Source organism: Carcharhinus amblyrhynchos, chromosome 26, assembly GCF_965287045.1.
Source record: "Carcharhinus amblyrhynchos chromosome 26, sCarAmb.v2.hapA, whole genome shotgun sequence".
Taxonomy (NCBI): Eukaryota; Metazoa; Chordata; class Chondrichthyes; order Carcharhiniformes; family Carcharhinidae; genus Carcharhinus; species Carcharhinus amblyrhynchos.
In genome coordinates this window covers 15143089-15148259 of record NC_137349.1, presented here as the reverse complement: position 1 = coordinate 15148259, position 5171 = coordinate 15143089, and positions in this window count along the sequence as shown.

The window sequence follows — 5171 nt, the reverse complement described above, 5'->3', positions numbered from 1 at the left end:
CATTGTGTTTATCTACTTTGTTTTAGATGGTTCTTTGCTGTATTCATAGATAAACTATTTCTCCACAAATTCATTTGAATCAGTAACTGGGTGTCCCAGATTCTGAACTCAAAGTCAAACATGTATTTGTAATGTTTAACACTCCTGTTTGGCTACTTTGGGCAGTGCAACAATACCTTAATTTAGTAGTCTTTTGCCCCACACATTAATATATAATATTGGAATCTGATACAGAAATAAGTGGCACTGCTGTATAATCAAAAACACTAATTTAAAAAACTGCACCAAGACCACGGACTTTAATGTCACAGAATGTTTACTGGGACCGTGGCTCAAGCTCCACTTTTCTGTATACGCTCAAATATGTAAGCATTACTAAATGCAGAAACATTGAAGTCATTCTTCAAAAGAAATTAAAACCATGCAAGAATTACTGCAGTTAACTTGACTTAGTGTTCAGACTATCCTATGAATCAGAGCTAATGGATACAAGTCCTGTTCCATAGACTTGAGCAAAAAATCTAGGGTGACACGCTGTCACAATGGTTCGCACTGCTGCCTCGCAGCTTTAGGGACTAGTGTTCCATTCCGATCCCGGGTAACTCTGGAGTTTGTACATTCTCATGTCTATAGGTTTCCTCTGGATGCAATCTCCCTCTCAAAGCAACATGGCGGAAAGAGGAAATATATTGTAAGCTACAATCTAGTGACGTGTTTTGAAGGGAGTTGTGGAAGTAGGACAAAATTTTGACTCAAGAACCATTAGTAAAGGAAGTGATATATTTCCAAGTCAGGATGGTGTGGAGAGAAACTTGCATGTGTTACCACCCTTGTCCTTCTAGATGGGTTTGGAAGGCACTGTCCAAGAGCATAGGTAAGTTCCTGCTGTAGATAGTGCACACTGCTACCACTATACATTGGTGATGGAGGGACTGTCCATTAGGCAGGCTGCTTTGTTCTAGATGGTGTCAAGCTTCTTGACTTGCTGAAGCTGCACTCATCCAGGCAAATGGAGACCATTTCATTTTTCACCTGACTTGTGCCTTAGATGCTGGAAAACACTGGGGAGCCAGGCAGCAAGTTACTCATTGCGAATACCGCAGGAATTTCAGTGACACTCGATGCATATTATTAATGCTGTTTGTTCCCTATGCAAAAGGACCTGTTTGAAAAAATTCAGGGTGGGGAGAGTTGAGATAACATGAGGAAACAGGCTTTCCCATCCTGGCACAGGGACAACCTGCATTGGGTGGGCGCAAAGAAGGCAGTTGGGATCTGCATGCAGAGGCCCGACCACCATTCTCTTTGCTAGCCATTTCCAGCAGCATGGACAAGAGGGCGTAGAATCATAGAATCACTACAGTGCATAAGGAGGCCATTCAACCCATCAAGATTGCACTGACCACAATCCCACCCAGGCCCTATCCCCATAACCTCATGCATTTATCCTGCTAGCTCCTCTGACACTAAGGAGCAATTTAGCATAGCAAGTCCACCTAGCCTGCACATCTTTGGACTGTGGGAGGAAACTGGAGCACCCAGAGGAAATCCATGCAGACACGGGGAGAAAGTACAAACTCCGCACAGGCAATGACCCAAGCTGGGAATCTGTATACAATGGTCTTGATCTAGAAAGACTGGACATTATAGACCCCTGCAATTTTGATCTACTTCAGGCTGGTTTCTGAAGGTGAGATCATTCATGCCAGTTCACAGGTGGCATGAACCCATAGGAGAATCCCAGTCGGGAGTTGGAAACCTTTTGACAGACAGCTGTACTGGTTGATGATAAGGCTTGGTTCTTAAAAAGACCATTAAATTGGCCAGCATTGTGAAAGTATAAAAGTCTTCTGATGCATCTGGGTTGTGCACACTATGGATGACATGCTCTTCTGTATTAAAGAATATTGATATTCAGATTTTATGGTTTCAACTGATCCCTGATTTAATATTTCAATTGAAATACAGCTCAGTCGGCTGTTCCTATAATTTAAAGCTTGATCACTGGCGGAACAGCAGTACAGTGATTAGCATTGTTGCCTCGCAGAGACGGGGACCCAGGTTTGATTCACAGCTTGAGTCACAGTCTGAGTGGAGTTTGCATATTCTCCCTCTGTTTGCATGGGTTTTCTCCGGGTGCTCCTACTTCCTCCCACAGTCTAAAGATGTGCAGGTTAGGTGGATTGGCCATGCTAAATTGCCCCTTAGTCTCAGGGGAACTAGCTAGGGTAAATGCATGGGAGTATGGGAATAGGGCCTGGCTGAGATTGTGGTTGCTGCAGTACCGATGGGCCAGATGGCTTCCTTTTGCACTGTAGTGATTCTATGATCAGATGGTTGACTCTTTGATTGACAACCCAGACATCTGTTCCCTGCTTTACAGCTTGAACAGATGGCTGAGCTCTTCCAATGAATTCAGGAGTTAAAATGTATTTTGGTTATGCAGCTGTGCAATTGAATCCCATTATGTATGTTTGGCTAAGTTCCAAACCCCACTAATGGATTTAGCTCAGCAGGAGTTGTTGACACTGCTGTTAAAGGGACTGTTAGTGCGCTTAGCTGGATAGTTTTTGATTATCGAGTAGGATTATGTTGTTTAATGTGGATTTTGAATGACGTCAGATTACCTTGGCAGTATTGTGAACATCTCAAAGACTCCTAATATTAAAGGGGTTATGATTTCTGTACATGGTGGATACTAGGTTAATGAACTAGGGAGGGTGAAGGGAAACTGGGATGAATGAATGGCACATGGGGGAGGGGCATGAAAAGATACCAGGACATGGGAGTTGAGGGGGAATGGAGAGTGGGGAGTGGGCATGGGAGGGTGAGGGATTATGAGGGTATATCGAAGGGCATTAGGAAATTGTAGGGAACTGGTCAGGGGAGGGCTTCTTGTGAATAATGGGAGCCTTGGGGTGTGGGATGGGTGAGGGTAAAGATTAGGCAGCTTCACTTTTCTACAGAACTGTACTGATATCCCAGCAAAGACAGGTCTTATAATTTGCCTGCCCCGCATCCACCCACCTCCGTTTGCAACTCTGATTCTCGCTCACCCTTTACCCTGCACAGTGAAAATAAGGTAAGTTGACACAATCGCTCCAGAGCTGGGAGAACAACACAGAGAAATGGCTTGATTCACACGGTGACACAGTGGTTTGTACTGCTGCCTCAGAGGACCAGGGACCCCGGGTTCAATTCCAGCCTAGGGTGGCTGTATGGAGTTTGCATGTTCTCCCTGTGTCTGCGTAGGTTTCCTTCGGATGCTCCAGTTTCCTCCCACAGTCCAAAGGTGTGCCGATGAAGTTGATTGACCATGCTAAATTGTCCTTTAGTGTCAAAGGGATTAGCAGGGTAAATACATGGGGTTATGGGGATGGGACCTGGGTGAGATTATTGTCGGTGCAGGGTCAATGGTGTACTTCTGCACTGCAGTGATTCTGTAAAAAGTAGAATATCCAACCCAGAATCTTAAGGAGATAGTAATGATATTGAAACTGTTAGAAAGACACAAGTTGGGCTGGGTTGATCATAGAGGGCAGAGACTACACCATTGCGCTGCCGTCAATTTAGAATTCCAACACCGGAATGCATTTTATTGCCACGGAGTCATTGCAGTCGTTTCAAAATCAACACGGATTATGGTGAAGAGAGCAATGCCTACCATCTCCACCAGCTGGCGCCAATAGATCACATTGTTAACTCACAAAAAGTATTGAAAAACATGCCTGTTCTCGCCAATAATCCTCAACACTAAACATGACAACCATTCAATCTGTATTTGCCAGATCAGTTTATCATCTGAAATATTTGTCTGTCTACTGAAACATGCCAAGATAACGATAAGCAAGTATACACAAAATCACTTTAATCATATAATTTCAATAACTTGCTGTATTGTTTATAAGCAACCTTAACAGACAGGTTGGATAAAACTGCATCCAATTGTTCAATCCTGCCAAGAATCGGACACTTTCTCTTTTTCTAATCTCTTAAATGAGGAGAGATTGAGTGATAGAAAGAGAGAGAAAGATATACATATATAGAGAGAGAGAGAGTGAAGAAAGATATAGAGATCTCTCTGTCCCTCTCTCTATATGTATATACCTTTCTTTTTATATATATATATCTATAAATATATATATCTTTCTCTCTCTCTCTATCTCTTTCTCTATGTATATCTCTCTTTCCTGTCTCTCGCTCTATATATCTATATATAGCCAAAACGTGACTCCACACCCACAGCAGTGTGGCTGACTTTTAACCATCCTCTGAAATGGCTTAGTGAGCCATGGCTAACAAATACTGAACTTGTGAGCAACACCCACATCCCACCCAAGAATAAGCTTTTAGTAAGAGTGGACTCAAATTTTTCAGATAAAGGGGAAAAAACACTGTTGTTTCCAGCTCTGAAACTTGGCCATAAAACTCCACATCGCACTTTACTCTGACTGAGCAACAGCCTTCTGTCTGATACTCATCACAAATCCATTTTACCTTTCACCGAGACTAGATTTTCAAGTTTCTCACCACACTACTCTAGTGGCTCGCATCTCAAACAATGATAAGACACAGTACAGGAACGAGGTAGACAATCTAGTCAACTGGTGTGACGACAGTAATATCTCCCTCATTGCCTTCGACTTCAGGAAGCGCAGTGGACGATCACTAGTGCCCCTGTCTACATCAATGGGATGAAGTAGAAATGGTCGAGAGCTTCAAGTTTCTAGTTTTCCACGTTACCAACCTGTCCTGGTTCCCCCAGTGCCTACACTATAATTAAGAAAGCCTACCAATGCTTCTACTTTCTCAGAAGACTCAGGAAATTTGCCATGTCAGCTACAACTCTCACCCATTCTACAGATGCATCACACAAAACATTCTTTCTGCTTGTATCACAGCTTGCTATGGCTCCTGCTCTGCCCAAGGCCGCAAGAAGTTACAAAAGGTTGTGAATGTACCCCAGCCCATCATGCAAACCAGTCTCCCATCCATTGATTCTATCTACACTTCCCACTGCCTCGGCAAAGCAGTCAGCATAATTAAGGACCCCACGCACCCCACACATTCCCTCTCCCACCTTTTTCCATCAGCAAAAAGATACCAAAGTCTGACCTCACGTACCAACCCACTCGAGAACAGCTTCTTCCCTGCTGCCATCAGACTTTTGG